Below are 16184 nucleotides of genomic sequence, written 5' to 3'. Positions count from 1 at the left end.
CTAAGTGTCAAACAGAGACAGGAGAAGAAGGAAAAATCTAACATCCCACCTTATCCCTGGAGGTTGATGATAACTGTAAAAGTATAAGACAGATGAATAACAGCGTTGTACTAAAAAAATGCTGGTCCCTCCGAGTATTAAGTGCTTAGATACTGCCTCATAATGGTGATTTCTATTTCTAATCAGCCAATGATTTCAGCCCTCATTATCCATTTGTTACATTTTTAAATATTTGATTTTCTACCTTTACCTGTGCGCTCACTCTCAAAAGACCTTTCCATAAAGCCATTTCTCAGTCCACCTTCAAATCTCTCCATGAAAACTTTTATTGATATAAAGCTTTTAAAAACCTTAGCAATGGCTAAACATGTAGTAGCTGTGGCTCCAGATGATCCTATGACAAATACACTCTTGTTATTCCCTTGTGTTTGGCTGTATCTGACTTTCAAAGGCCACAGGTTCTCTTGGTAAGGATGCTCTTTTAGACTGTTTGCACACCGTTTAGCACAGTGAGACTGTAATCTCCTGTCTTAAAAAAGCTACGCAACTTTGCAATGCAAACAATAACCACTATCACAGTACAGAGTACTGGTACACAAGCCTCTTTTGGCTGCAGTTACACCTACTTAGGCTACTGAATAAAGTCAGCTTCATATTAACCATACACATCATACATATCATCCCACCCTCTGTAAACACTGCTAGAGGTAATCGTTAAACCTCTGTAGAAATGCATAGTGATTTGTTCCTTTGTTTCTTTGAAACAAATGGTCTTAATACTTTTTTTGGTTTGTAAAACATTATTAGTCCTTAACGGTCTGGTAGCTGGCATATTAAAATTAAAAGAAATGAGCATTTCTCCTCCACTCCCAGACATCTGACTGTGCTCTTTCTCCAATTAGATATTCAATAAAAACATCTCATAAGATATGTTTTTCCTACTTAGGATTGGACATGATTAGAAATGACTATTTCTAGTAAGATTTACCTTACTGAAAGTACTAAGCCCCAAACAGTTGGTTGGAAATATCAGTTTATCAATCTGATAAATTTTATAACCTTTGCAAAAGACTTTCAATTGATGCTATTTGAAGAGCTTATTGTCAGCTGGGGATCTGGTTCCTGTTGTTTTATTTTTCCTTCCATAGTGTCAACAGCTGAGTAAAATGGTGAGGGGGTTAGAACCACAAAGACTCAGTATTAAGCCCTGAAGTGGGGGTTTCTTGGCTTAACTTAAACGAAAGGGTGAAATTCGCTGTTACCCTTTTAAAGTGAATTTGGGGACATAGCAATCCCAAGCAATAAGTATTATCAAAAGAAATGCAAACGAAAGCAATATCACATCATTAGATCTTTAGGTATTAAGTTAAACTAATTAGTCTTCAACTCATAGTAACTATAATATCAAAACACAGCTCTGCTAAAACAGTTCAATTAAACCAAATACCCACTAGATTTGAAGTCTTAATAACGATGAAAAGATCAAGGCCACAAAGTTTGAAAACCGAGAAAAGAATAAAACACAGGTGGACACTGGTTCAAGTCTAAAAAAGGGTGCAGGAGAAATAACTGATGAATTTCCTGCATCAGTAACCTATGAATCATGGAAGAGTATCTATGTTTGAAGAGATGAACCCAATTTATGACCTTGCCTTGTGTCATAATTTAGGCCAAGTTGGCCAATGACAAAACAAATGGTACTCTCCCCCAGCTCTCACTCCAAGAAGAGGAAGAATAAAGAGATTTATGAGCCTACCTAGAAAAAACTAAACTACTTCAATGAAATACTACTAATAAAATAATTTTTTAAAAAAGAAATAATGAAATAGACACAATATATTCAAATATACTCAAGATCTCAGGGAGTTGTCAGCAGCAGGCTCTGGGAAAGGTCCAGATTGGACTCGGTGACAAGATAGGAACTGGATTCCAGAACACTCTGATGAGGATCAAAGACAGACAAACTAACAGGAGTCCTCCTCAGACATCAGTCACTGAAGGAAGCAATTCCCTGAAAAAAATCCCTTAAAGAGCAGCCAACCCAACCCCTTCCATCCCTCAGCTTCTACACTTAACATGGCAGATGGAATGGAATACCCTATTGGCCAGTTTGGGTCACCTGACCTGTCCACCCCTCCCCACAGGTGCAAGCCTCCACAGGGTAAACAACCAAGTCAGCTGACCCTGGTTGCCACGGCAACAAGTGTAAGCCAGGGCCTCCCTCACTGCTCCACCCCAAACCAGGACACTTTGCTTCCAGATTCCACAAGAAGGGTTTCACCGTATTTTTTATCACAGGAAGAAATTTTTAATTAAAACAAAGCAAAACAAACCCCCAATAACAGCAACAGAAGCAAAAGAATGAGGTTATAACCCTTGTTCCAGTTATTTCCTTGCTCTTTATAGTGCCCTCTCTTGCCAACAGTTTTGTAAATTGTTGCCAACAGTTTTGTAAGCACCAGAATTCTTTCACTGGCTTCGCCAGGAAGAGAAAAAAAGAAATCCTTAAAATAAACATTTCATCCCAAGCTAGCCAGGGTGAAAGACAACTTGAGACTTCTTAGACTAAGACAGTAAAAAAGCATGCAACTTTGGAAGTGGCACAAGTTGGACCTAGGAAGCTTGCTTTAAGTACATTGATCAAATGAGATGCAGCAGCTACAGGGCATAGGCTATTATCTTTTACAGTCTGTTCTGTTTGTTTGTTCTTTTAATAGCAAGTGGATAGAAATCCCACTCATAAGCTCCCATATGTTCAGCTAGAGCAGAGAAATATGTTGTACATAGATCTATTTCTGAAAATGAGGCTTTTATCCTCTATTAAATTTTTACACCTTATCCAACTGTTAGTAGCCCTTACACATACCTGCAGTGATACTTCAGACACAGTCATACGCAACCATATCTATTAGCGTAGAGAGTAATATTCATGAACATGTAAATGCCGAAAAATCTAAATGTGACCTGAAATAAATTCACAGGTAACACACAAAGGTAATTCTCTCCATGGAGTCAAGTTTCTTTTTATTACTCTCGTCAAGAATTTGCAGCTTATGCTTGCACAGTTTGTGGAAACCTTTGTCCTCTAAACTGAAAAACTCCAAAAAATCAAAGTGCTATTCCAACATTTAATTTCATATAAAATGATCTATTTCAATATGCTAAAAATGTTAACATATATTACAAACATACCCATTCATCATCCTACTTTTTTTTAATACTATATTCTTATATAGATATGTATTCTTTATGTAAACCAGTGGTGCAATATAATTTCATGCATCAGCAAACTACATATGTCCATCTTTCTTAATACTTTATTTAATTAATTTTCCCAGTACATTGTTTTAAACCGTTTTGGGTTTTTTTTGTCTGTCGGTTTGGGTGTTTGGGTTTTTTGGTTTTTTGTTTTTTTTGTTTTTTTTTGGGGGGGGGGAGGGGGGGAGGAGGGGCAGGGCAGGGGAGTGGAGTAGTTTTTTCCCATTTTTATGTATCCTAGCATTATTTCTTTAGAAATCTTTCCTACATATTCTGGCAGATTCTGTAACTGTATCTTCATGGAACTAATGGAACTACAACAAAATAAGTAAGTTTCTATGGAGGTGCAAATCTTTGTTCGGGTAGAGGTTAGCTGTATTTATACCAGAAAATTGTATATATTGTACATTATTGTATTGGCTTGTAAGAGAAAGAGTACAAAGATAGAAGTGAAAAGGTTGCATGCATTTTGGAGGAATTACTGTATGGAGAAGCTCAGAAAAATAACTCACTGCACAGATTCCTTAAAGTATTAATTTCATCCGGTTTATGATTTGGCCTTTTGCATACAGTACATCTTTCATAAGGGCTGCACTTGTACATATGCTAGGTAGGCATGAACCCAGCTAGAAAAACATATCCTCACTATGCATCAATCTGAAGCATGATTTTTTTGTTTGTAAACAAATTTTAAAAGCACATTGTCAAGACCATACATGGGATGGTCTCAAACAGACAGATATTACTCTTGGGAAAAATCAATGGATGCTTTTGTTGCCGTAAGACTATGCACAATAATTCTTTAAGATTTCAACTAATGACATCCACAGCTACATGCTGTGCCATAAAAAGTACCCTTTGTGCAAAAAATGAGCAATTGAAATGCTCTGTGTCCTTCTAGTTGATGTTGTCTGGGAAACCTTTTTTTTTTGTTTATTTAAACTATGCTGTCTTTTTTCCCCCTTAGAATTTAATTCTTCACTTTTCTAGACCCCTTTACTACACCTCTCCCTAAATAGTTCCTTTAGAAAGTAAGATAGTTTGAGAGAAGTTTGAGAGAAGTTTGAGAGAAGGCATATATTGATATAGTTAATAGAGAAAACACATTCAAACCAATATTTTCACAGTATTCAGCAAAACAGTACTCATTACTCTGAATTACTCCCCATACAGTCATTGAAAAAAATATTTGAATAATTCCATCTGCCCAAATTCACAAAAAGTCTAACTATGCAGATATGGTAAAATTTCTTCTTGCTTTTCTTTTAATGAAATTTTAGCTAAAAAAGAATACTTTTCTTATCTAGAACATTTAAATATCAGGGAGATGCTTCTAGGTGCAATTCATTTTGTTTAACTAGTAAGAGAAGTCAGTGCTGTGTGTAGACTACAGATCTGCATGCTGATGAATACTTCATCAAAGAATTATCACTTAGCAAGATGGCGAGGGCAATATATCAATTATCAAAAATATCTGTATTCTAATCTGGTGCTTTGCATTATTTAACATTTTCTGACACAAAATATATCTTAACTCCCTTTTTTATTCTGTGGCCATTAATCCCTTGATGTAGAACACAAATGCCAATGACATAGCAAAACACTGCTGAGATTAAGATTTAAATGAAAATCAATGTTTCAGTTGGCTGAAAAAGTAACCTCCCTGACTTGCTGAACAGTAAGTCTGAAAATACAGTCCACAGTTCTATTTCATGTACAAAATCGTGTTCCTTTTTTTTTTTTTCCAGTTGTTTCAGAGGAAGCTCTGATGAGTTGAAAAAGATAGGTAAAGGAAAAAAAGCGCATGAATATTGGTTTCAGTTTTATTGAAATAGATTAGAACATCTCTAGGTCAAGCATTGCTTGCATTAGCACTACCTGACAAGCTACTTTTGATGAAACTAACTTTGCATGCATAATTAATTATTCAGGCCTCTTTTTTCTTCTTTTCTGAATCTTATTTGGATGCTAAATGGAGGAATTTATTCGTGTGTCCCGGTTAACATCTGGGGAATAACTATAAAGCTGCAATTATATTAACTGACTAAAAATCTTATAAATCTCCATGACTGTCACTTACTCTGATTGTGACTTGTCTGATATGACAGTTTTTTCACTGCAAAGTGGAAATATAAAATCTTTTTTAGCCTGCAAGGGCTTTGTGCTCTGTGGCTGAAAACCCAGCAATAAACGAGGTGCACGTGACTCATCTCAAAACTCTACAGAAGTTTCCCTGTAACATCCTTAGATGCAGATGAACTCTTGGGTTTATATGTTAGAGTTGTGGTTTAGTTTGCTTGTTAAAATGTTGCATAGGTTCTCTACACCTATGTATGAGAATTCCTGCTCTATCCTGTCCTCTTAAATTAAAAAAAAAAAAAAAAATCTCATTGGGTATCTGCAGATGAAGCCTTTGAGACACCAACAACTGAGACAGTTTGAGATAACATCTCAGCATCTCTAGTGGCATGAATTGGAGTGTACACTTGTATAGGAATACCCGTTACTGTCAAATATGATGAGTCAGTGCAAGTGGCACCAGTTTTAATGTTGCTAAAATTTCCTCTCTTCTGATTTCCTCTTTATCACCTTGTGTCCATGGACAAATAGTAACAGGAAATATACTCCATGAATGCACGCTTCAAGCTGAAAATTTAGGTTCATTGGAGGCTAAACTAACATTAAACAGCTTTCTGTAAGAGTATATCGTCACATTGTACCACATTACCTCTGAAAGTAGCCTGTGGGATAAAGGAAGGGCTTAATTAAAAAAACAGTTTAGTATATATGTGAATGAGGTAAAGTCTAACAGATGGTAGAAGAATTGGAGGCTTTGGCACTAGTTTAAACTTTCAGATGTAAAAATCCGAAGCTGAAATCCTGCCTTTTTTTAAATTTGATTTCTAGGCCTGCCTTAGGCATTACTTTGAAGCTATGTAAAATTTATACAGTACTGTAGGCATGCACAGGAAACACTTGCTTTAGAGCCTCAGACACCGCCAAAGCCTTATACTGAACAATGTCTACATGCCTTCATTGCTGCATTACCTTCTCTATGTGAAGCTGAGACCCATGTAAACTACCCTGAGAAGTAATGTTGCGTATTTTTCAGACCAAGAAAGGCAACTGGCCTCACAATACTAAGGCTTGCATAAACATCTGTCTGTCAGAGCTTCTAGAGCTTTGCTAGTGGATTGGGTCTGGCTGAGACAGCGTTAATTTTCCCCATAACAGTCCTCATAGTGCTGTGCTTTGTACTGGTAGCTAGAAAGGTGTTGATAACACACTAGTGTTTTGGCTACTGCTAAGCAGTGCTCACACATCAAGGCTGCCTCTCCAGCGTTCCCCCCTACCAGTAGGCTGTGGGTGGGCAAGACCTTATGAGGGGACATAGCCAGGACAGTTCACCCCAACTGACCGAAGGGATATTCCATACGATATGATGTCTTCTCAGCAATAAAAGCTAAGAGAAAGGAGGAGGAAGGGGAGGCGTTAGTTGTTACGAATTTTGTCTTCCGGAACAACCAGTACGCATACTGAAGCCCTGTTTCCTGCAAAGTGGCTGGATATCACTGGCTGATGGGAATTATAGAATAACCTTTTGTTTTCCTTTGCTTCTGCACACGACCTCAGCTTTTGCTTCATTAAACTGCCTTTATCTTGACCCATGAGGGCTTTTTCCATCTTATTTTCCCCTCCTGTTATCCTGCGAGGAGGGAAGGGATAGAACAACTTGGTGGGCACCTGGCATCCAGCCAAGGTCAACCCACAAAAGCTAGTCACCTGGTAAGTACCCTTGTTACTGGCATTATTGAGAAGCTGCTGAACATAAGTAAGTTTCTATGACAAATCTGACCGTAAATTGCAAGGTCAATTTAAATGTAGTGCACCACAACAGGCATCTTATAGATATATTTCTGTAATGATTTGCTCAGGGAAGCTATGCTGGAATGTCCTATAAATGGCAGGCACCAATTATTTTGCTTCCAAGTAGAGTTTGAGTGAAACTTAAGGTTATACTTTTCCATTTTAACAATCATTTCTCCTTGCACTAAATCTCAGCTTTCTTCTCAGGTAATGTACTTCATCACAATGTAATTTGCAGAAAGTCAGTGAAAAATTCTACTTTATTTATTTTCAAGCAGTTTCTGTTTAATCAGAATAACATCACTGGTTTAAGCAGAATTTAGATGTACAGACTACTGACTCTCCCACTTGGCAAGTAAAATTATATGGATTCAGCAGAATGAAATCTTCTACCAACACATTTCCCCAAGAATCACCTAATTTCCCTCCATGGTCTAATTTTTGTCCTCTTCCCTAGGATATGAAAGCATATAGCAAATAATTCCATATGCTTTAAATAATGCAAAGACTGTTTTATCCTTCCCAAGCATATGGAAGTATATATCAATAGATTAGCAAAACTACATTATGTTCTTGAGCACCTTTAAGGGAACACAGTGCTTTTCTGTAAATCCCATGCACAAAGTAATTGTAAAATTACATTCTGACCTAACAAAATCACAAGAAAAAAACCCTCTGAAGTTCTGCTGCATTCTTCTGTGAAGGATTGGAATCCTTTTGCACGAACAGTATATTGAAGTTGCATAATTTTTAATAAAGTAATAAAGGCAAATGGCATATCAATAAAATATTAATAGCTAGATGTGAAAGATAGGCTTATAAATAAATATAAATATTTATGTACTCATAGCTAACTAGAAAGAAAGTTGCCAAAGAAATTACTAGGGAAATGAAATGCTATGTTTTTGTGATGTTTAACATAACACAAAAGGATCAAGAAGAAAAGCAGTACTTCCAGGAACCATTCTGTTGATATTACCACTGTAGTTGATTTTAAACTATTATCTTTATTATGTTTGTTGCACTGGAGTACAGAGAACTCAGTTTCTACAGTGAAGCAGTAGCTTTCAATTTATGCATTTTATCCCACAGAAAATTTACGCTCTCTCTAAAGAACTTGGTCATTTTATTACCATTGCACCACATGCCAGAGGATGAAGTTGCTTAAGTAATTTTCTTACACAACTTAACGTGGGTACTGTGGAAGAGCTTATTGAATTAAGCAACTCATCGTCTCTGGGATGTGCTTTCTTACGTAGTCAAGTTTTAATAAATACTTTTTAAAAATTTGAATTGCAAGGCAACTCACTAAGGACAGCTCGCTTTCTTTGCATAGTCCTTGGAATAAATACTATTTTTTAATGGAAGATTTCTAGATAACAAAGATGGATACTGAAAATAACCTACATATGTGATGATTTAGAGCATTATTTTAATGCTTGTCAGTAATAACTGGGGAATAAAGTGAAGAGAAATCAATAAGATTAATTGCAAGGTTGTTTTCATTAGAATATACACTATCCTTCACACACCCATCCTGTTCACTCATTCATATGTATTTCTCTTTATTTTCTGCCCCTACTTTTTCTTAATTGCCTGAAATTTAAGAAAGCAATCCTAGTAACATAGAAAGGAAAATCTCCATCTTCCAGTTAGGAAGCATGTGATTTCCCACATGAAGTCCAGCCTTCTGCTATCAGAGGCAAACCCCATTATGTAGTTCCATCTATAGTCAGCTACTCCAGTAACTAATGATAAATGCTGGTTTCAAATTTCCAAAGTCAGATGCTACTCCAACTCTTTTCTACACAGCATTTAAAATGTTAACTTTATTTCTAGTAGTGCTTTCTAACCCACTTTTAACACGTGAATGTTTTGGTCTTTTTAAACTCATTTGGTGAAAAGAAAAAGGGAAGGGGAGGAGAAAAGGGGAAGGGAAGGGGAAGGAAGGACATTTGAATTTCAGCACGTTCTGAAGCTTAAAAAACGCACATGTAAAATACTGAAGCTGTTGGTGTCATATTCTCAACAAAAAAAAATGCGATAGTTAATCCTGGAATACTAGAAATACATTCTTGGTAAGTTAAGGTGTCACATTCAAGAAGATTTTTCCTGTCAGTTTGTTGTTGGAAACAGCACTACACTGTTCAGCTTAAACTTGCCTGGTCTGCCAGGATCCTGAGTTGAATTTTGTCTTCAAAGTACTCTATACAGGGGCTGAGCTCCCACCTTTTAAGAGATTCTGTCAAGAATCTACTGATGCCTTTTCTCCACTCCTTACTACAGCTACTTGCACCACTTCAATTTGACACTCAAAAAGAATGGCACAAACTCTTCTGATTACGCTTTTGGGCAAGTTACGTGTGTTGCCTTAAAGAGAAGATTAATTTGGTTTGCAATAACTCATCAGCTTTGCTGTGGAGTACTTATATAACCCTGTCTAGCAGCTAAGCTCTGTCAGGGACTGGAAATGCACCACTGTTCACACTCCCATTCAATGAATTACCATTTTTAGATAAGTTTTATGTTGTAAATTCCAGAAGAAGGTTCTCTGTCGTCTGAAAGTATGTGACTTCACCAGGAGGGTTCCCCCAACCATAAGGTACAGGTTCTAGTATTTAAGGTTAATTAATATTTTCTTCTTGGCTTCCAATTATTGTTCTTAACCTTGATATATTATTAACATGTATTTCAGGAGGTTGTGGTTTTGTTTTAATTTTTTTGTAAATGTACATACTTAGGTGTGTAATAAGAAAATCTATTTCTTCCTGCAATACACAAATTATTATATCTTAGTGAATAACATTGTTGGCATTAAAATATGATGTTTTAATAATAACATCATGAAAGGAATTAAATTTGATTGTGTTCCAGAGCGTTTCACAAGCAACCTCAAATTAGTTTCATTGCTAAACATCAAATAGACTGGTAGAAATTATTATTATTATTATTATTTTCAAAAAACAGGTTTATATTGTTAAACAGTACACTTTTAAGAACTACTACAAAAATAATCAGCTCCAGATGGAGTGGTGTATACGCCTCAGATGCTTATTTTCTAGAGCCTTTACTTTAGATTTGAGCTTGGAATTATTTTTTTTTTTGAAAGGCGGGTGTGTGTACTCTGTTTCCCGCTCCCTCAATTGGAACTTCTAATTCCCCTAAGGTGAACAGTGAAAAATGAGTAATTTCAGCATGTAAATATATCTGAAGTCAGACAATATAGAATTTACATAATTTGAAACAACAAATACAATGACATTAGGCAGCACATGTATTTTAGATTTCCTCTGAGTCAGGATCATTTTCATTATATTTTCCAAGTTTTCCTTTCAGTTATTTTTTTCCTTTCAGTTATTTTCAGTTTGTCATCACAATAAAATGTTTCTTAAGGAATTGCATTAACTTTATGAAATGGAAACTTAAAAACCTAGGGGCACAATTCTCTTTTTAATAAATATGACTGCATTGCCAATATGTTGCAGAACATTGTTGCAGCCAGGAGTAATTCAATTTTGATTAATCATGTCCTGGATAAGAACTCAAGCTAGGTGACTTCAGCCTAACCTTTGGAAGCAAGCAGGCATTTTCATCAGCAGTTGCCACCCTAGAGAAGTACGAGTACTTAGCATTTCTCTCTCTCTCTGATTCAAATCCATCTCTTGCTTGTAGAGTACTGAACTTTTGCACTTTAGAGATCTTGATGAACCTCAGAACAAACACTATCCATAAGGTTGGCATGATTTTTATTAGCTGAGCTCTTCCACATTCCCAACAGCCTCCCAGCCCCAGGTGTAATAAAGTTAGGAATGCAGAGTCCTTGTGAATTCCCTGGCTGAAAAAGTGAGGTAACTGGCAGATGATGAGATAGCTACTAGAACCCTTATGGATTTATTCAATTAAAAACAATACCATGAGATTCTTACTAAAGTCTGTGAGGAGAAGGCAATTCTATTTGGGATAAGCAACAAAGTGCTTCAGGTTTAAAAACCTTAATTTGTTCAATACATTGTAGAAGGTTAACATCTTTCCTGCAGTATGATCGTTTTATGCTCTTAAGTAAGTTAACTGCAGAAGAAGCAACACCTGCTCTTTGATCATTTGCAGATCAGGTGACCCTGTATGTATGTGTGAAAACTTTGATAAATTCTAGTTCATATTTTACAAGATAAAACAAAAACATATGAGAGTACTACAGCCTCCTTGACAGACCCTCTAATTTGAAAGAAACAGAGATTTAGTAACTCACTCAATGGATTTAAATTTGCAAAGAACCCAAAAAAGAAAAATGCCTTTTAAAATCTTTTGGTGCAACTCAGACTCTAGATAACAAGAGACATGTTGATGTTTACACAGCTCAGCAGTGAATGAACTCTATTACATCAGGAAGTTTATCTTAGCCTTGGTTGAAGCACAGGTAGAGTAACACATAAAATTTGAGCCATACCAAAACTAAGGTCCAATACTACCCAAAAGTAATTTAAGTTCCCAAATCCCTATGTTTCCCCTGCATCCATAACTCTAGCTGTACTCATTTCAGGAACAGCTTCTTTTAGAGAATATATAAAAGCTTTATGCAATCAACAAAGTGAATACTGTTAAGAAGATGAACATTATCCCTTTGTTAGATGAGGAAACGAGACCCATAGTATTTTAAGTCATTTGACATTCACAATGTCACCTGCAGCTGAGGACAAGTCTTTACCACATTTTTTCCTCCTTAAGGAACCAAATCATTCACTCCTAGTGAAAATGCGAGAGAACTCTATGTAGACAACCATTGTGCAATTATCATTTTTAGGTGGTCAGTACAATTGCATTGCATAATAAAATCTTACTAACAGAATCCCAGCTGCTTTCACCACATCTGTTCTTCTGTCTCTTTTACCAAACTGAAACACCTCAGTTCTCTTTTTCCACTATGAATGCTTAAACATACAGCTCGTGTTCTCCTACCCAGAAAGACAGATAAACACAAGCCTTTGATGTTGGTTACACTGTCCTATCTTGTTCTGACAGACATCCACGCACAAACTGTAAGGTGTCCTTCTGCTAGTTCCTGGCCTGGGAGTTGTATTAGGAAATGAAAGAAAGAAAATGTAGAAATGAAGAGTAGGTTTAGAGTGGCTGAGAATATACTGCCACATAGTTCTGTACCTGGCAAAAGAGGAATATGGTATTTCTCACGGCTTCCAGAAACTCGTCTTACCTATTGCACAACACTCTGTTGGCAGGCTTAGGCCTTTCCAACAGATCTGCACTCAAATCCCCCCAAAGGTAGATGAGGTGTGGGTTTTTTAACTTCTTAATGAGGAAAAATCCAAACAGGTGTGAATTTGTCTCAAATAGCACAGAGAATAAGAATGACAAAATAAACTCATATTTAAGACGTTATGAAAGAGATATCAGTTAATAGCCAGATGTGGACTATTATAATCTACTCACGTGGAGAAAATGATCTGTAGTCCGATATCTCGAGATATTTACCAGGTGCCTCTCATCCTTCTGTATGGACACTGTGAGTTAATCCTCCTGCTCTCCAGGAAGAAAGCTACTCTTCTAACAGCAATAACACTGGCTTCCTGGATATAAAATCATATGTAATTTATACCATTTTCTCAGATAAATATACAGGCCAGAAAAGCTGTAACCTGACTCATCAGAGAAGCCCTATTTTTTATCATACACATCATCGATTCTGCATGGTACAGATACAGTGAGGGGAGTGGAGCTAGGTGTAATAGAGGAAAAGACTGTTATACATCTCCTTTTCCTATGTGTTGCACTGCTTCATGCTTTGATATTTTAGCTGTAAACCTGCTAATTAAATGGGGTCAGGTTTATAGATAAAGGAGGGGCAGAACTGAAAAGAAAGTAGACACCAAATCACTCCACCCACACCTGCCTTTGGCATTATACGAGGTTGCATGTGCATCCACATCTACACTAGTGCATGCTTCCTACATGTCTCTCACTGTTCTTTACTTCTATTTTGTTGCAAATTGCCTGTGGCATCACTTGGGTTCAAGCACTGAAGGGTTAAAGGGCAGGGGGGTGGGGGTGAGCAGAAAATAAAAATCTTTGAAATAAGTCCAGAGAAATTTATTAGAAATGTCACCATTTTTCAAACATAGCCCTGATAAACGTACCTGTGTTTTCGAATGTATTTTTAATTTTGGCTACATCATTTAGCCAGGTATCTCATGAATCTCTACTCAGGGTTTGATAGGGGATAAGCAATTTTTTTTTCCAAGGCCCAGTTGTTTTTACAGTAAAGTAACAGTTACAGAATTTCTTCACTTGAGGAGTTATGGGGGAGGAAAAGAAACTTACAGACAAGGGGGAAAGAGGACAGCATTACTAGAAAAAGAAAATCAAATGTTGTTTCAATGGATAAAATAATCATCTTATTGAACAGCAAGGAGAAAAGAAATGTCAGAAATAAATAGAACATTTATTTTTGCTGTTAGGAAAAATTAAACTAGAAAATACACAATACTGATGGGGGGGAAAACCCAACCAAAAAAAAATAATCAAGAACTGATGAACAATCATATTTTAGCTCATCTTTAGTTCTTAAAACTAACTCTTCTTAAAAAAAATGGAAAACATGGGAAATTTCTTTTGCATTAAAATATGAATAATATCATTCTATAACCACATATAAAGTGTTTTGCTCTTTTACTCCAGACCTGAATTACAGACATTAACCCAGGGTCACAATAAAGGCTGTTTTGGAAGTCTTTTCTTTAGCTACAAAATCTGTCTTGGACATTAAGAAGTCTTACCTTTTCTTTTTTTTTTTCACTCCACTGAAAAAATTGTACTTAACATATATTACTATTATTTTATAAAACTGCACACATCTTTGTATTCCAGTAGATTTTCTGTTTAGATTTTGATATTGAATACAACCTAGTTACATGCTGTTAATATTGGCTTACATTAGCAAGCTAGAGCTCAGGTGCCTAACTGGTTTGAATATCAACCAGGAAAAATAGTTAACAAGACTATTATCATTCCATAAGTTATTCATTCTACACTCTATTATATTACATATATAGGGAGGTGATTCTGCCTTTCTGCTTTGGTGAGACCCTGTCTGTAATAATGTGTCCAACCCTCAGCACAGGAAAAACATAGACCTGTTGGAGTGTGTCCAGAGAAGGGCCACAAAAATGATCAGAGGAACGGAGTACCTCTCCTCTAAGGACAGGCTGAGAGAGTGGGAGTTATTCAGCCTGAAGAGAAGGTTCCAGGGAGACCTTATTGTGACCTTTCAATAATTAAAGGAGGCTTATGAGAAAGATGGGGACAGGCTTTTTAGCAGGCCCTGTTATGATAGGACACAGGGTAATGGTTTTAAACTAAAAGAGGGAAGATTTAGACTAGACATAAGGAAGAATTTTTTTACAATGAGGGTGGTGAAACACTGGAACAGGGTGCCTAGAGAGGTGGTAGGTGCCCCATCTGTGGAAACATTCAAGGTCAGGTTGAATGGGGCTCTGAACAACCTGATCTAGCTGAAGATGTCCCTTCTCATTGCAGGGGTGTTGGACTAGATGACCTTTAAAGGTCCCTTTCAACCCAAACTATTCTGATTCAATGATTCTAATTTTATTTTTTGGTTTGAATATAGCCAACTGCCCTTCTTCTAAACCCAAGGGAAATTTGACATCTAGCTTTTTTTCTCTTTTTGACAAAAGTTGTCTGATTGTATAAATTTCTAGACTTATTTTTTTCCAGTCAGTTTTAAATTACCAGTACTGTGAGTACTTAGATCAGTAGGTGATTACAGGAAGATAAGGAAGACAGCACTGCAGGTGATTTCCTGGATCATTACTTCCACAGTTCCGTTATTATTGGCAGAGCTGCTCAACAAATAAAACTGATTATCACACATATATTACACATGGTTATGAGTGCTCAACCATTAAATTTCTAAAAGGAAAAAAAAATAAAAGTCCTGAAGTTAGACTTCAAATATGAAGGCTAGCATTTTCAAATGACTCCTGCCCATCGAATTTTTTACTTACTGCAGAGGGATCCAGACTGTATCCCAAATTAGATGATGGCAAAGGACACTCTTCCCATACAGAAAAACTGATAAATTTTGGTTATGTTTTTTTAATAAAGTTTCCATACACCTTTGACACTTTCTATGAGGAAAGTAACAGGGTGGATATATGAATATATCTTTTGAGCCCTGAAGAATTAGGCAATGAGTTTGCATTAGCATGCATGTTGCTGAGCTTCTTATTCCAAACTACAGAATTAAACCTTTTCTTTAGAATTAATCTTTTATTGAATCACAGAAAGTGCAAGAACACTAGTTGCAGTGGGATTTCTGATATTCGAATCAATGGCAGCACTAGTCCAGTTACCTTTTGTGAAACAGTTAACATGAGAGCTATCTGCAGAAAATAAGTTTACATTCCCTTTGTGACTTCTCTGTCCTACCTATGAATTTCAAAGGAAAGTTTATCTTTTTAATTTTATTCTCAGAAATAGGTCACAGTGACTTCTAGAAGGCTTAGCATTAAGAAATCATTTTTCCTTTAGGAGATACAAATCTTAATGAAGAGAGCCAAAAATGTCTTACTCTTTAGAATAGGTTTATTACTGATTTATCAGTTCATTATCCTCCTAATTTCCCCATTTATAAATCTGGAAAATCTGATTAACTCTTGGACTATCCTCATGTCACTGTCTACGCGATATTACATTAAATCCTCTGATGACTTACTAAGATCATTTCCCTGACTTTCCTGAACTCTACAGATATTATACATGCCCTGAGGAAAAAAAAAATAAAAAGGAAATACAATAGAACAGATTTAAGGCAAAAGAACCCTACAACTCTTTGACACCACCGAGGAAATAATCCTAAAACCTTTAGAAATTCACTTTAAATAACAACAGTCATGATATATTCCTAGAGTTATTCATACACTGGCCCTAAGATTCTCCACTCTGTTGGTATTAGAAGATGTCAAATGTTATTTTTTCTTCTAATTTCACATCCTCTCTAGTATCTGTCTTTCAGGAGTGGAAGAAGG

The sequence above is a fragment of the Numenius arquata genome, chromosome 4 (genome assembly GCF_964106895.1).
Source record: "Numenius arquata chromosome 4, bNumArq3.hap1.1, whole genome shotgun sequence".
Lineage (NCBI taxonomy): Eukaryota > Metazoa > Chordata > Aves > Charadriiformes > Scolopacidae > Numenius > Numenius arquata.
This window is presented reverse-complemented; position numbering follows the sequence as displayed.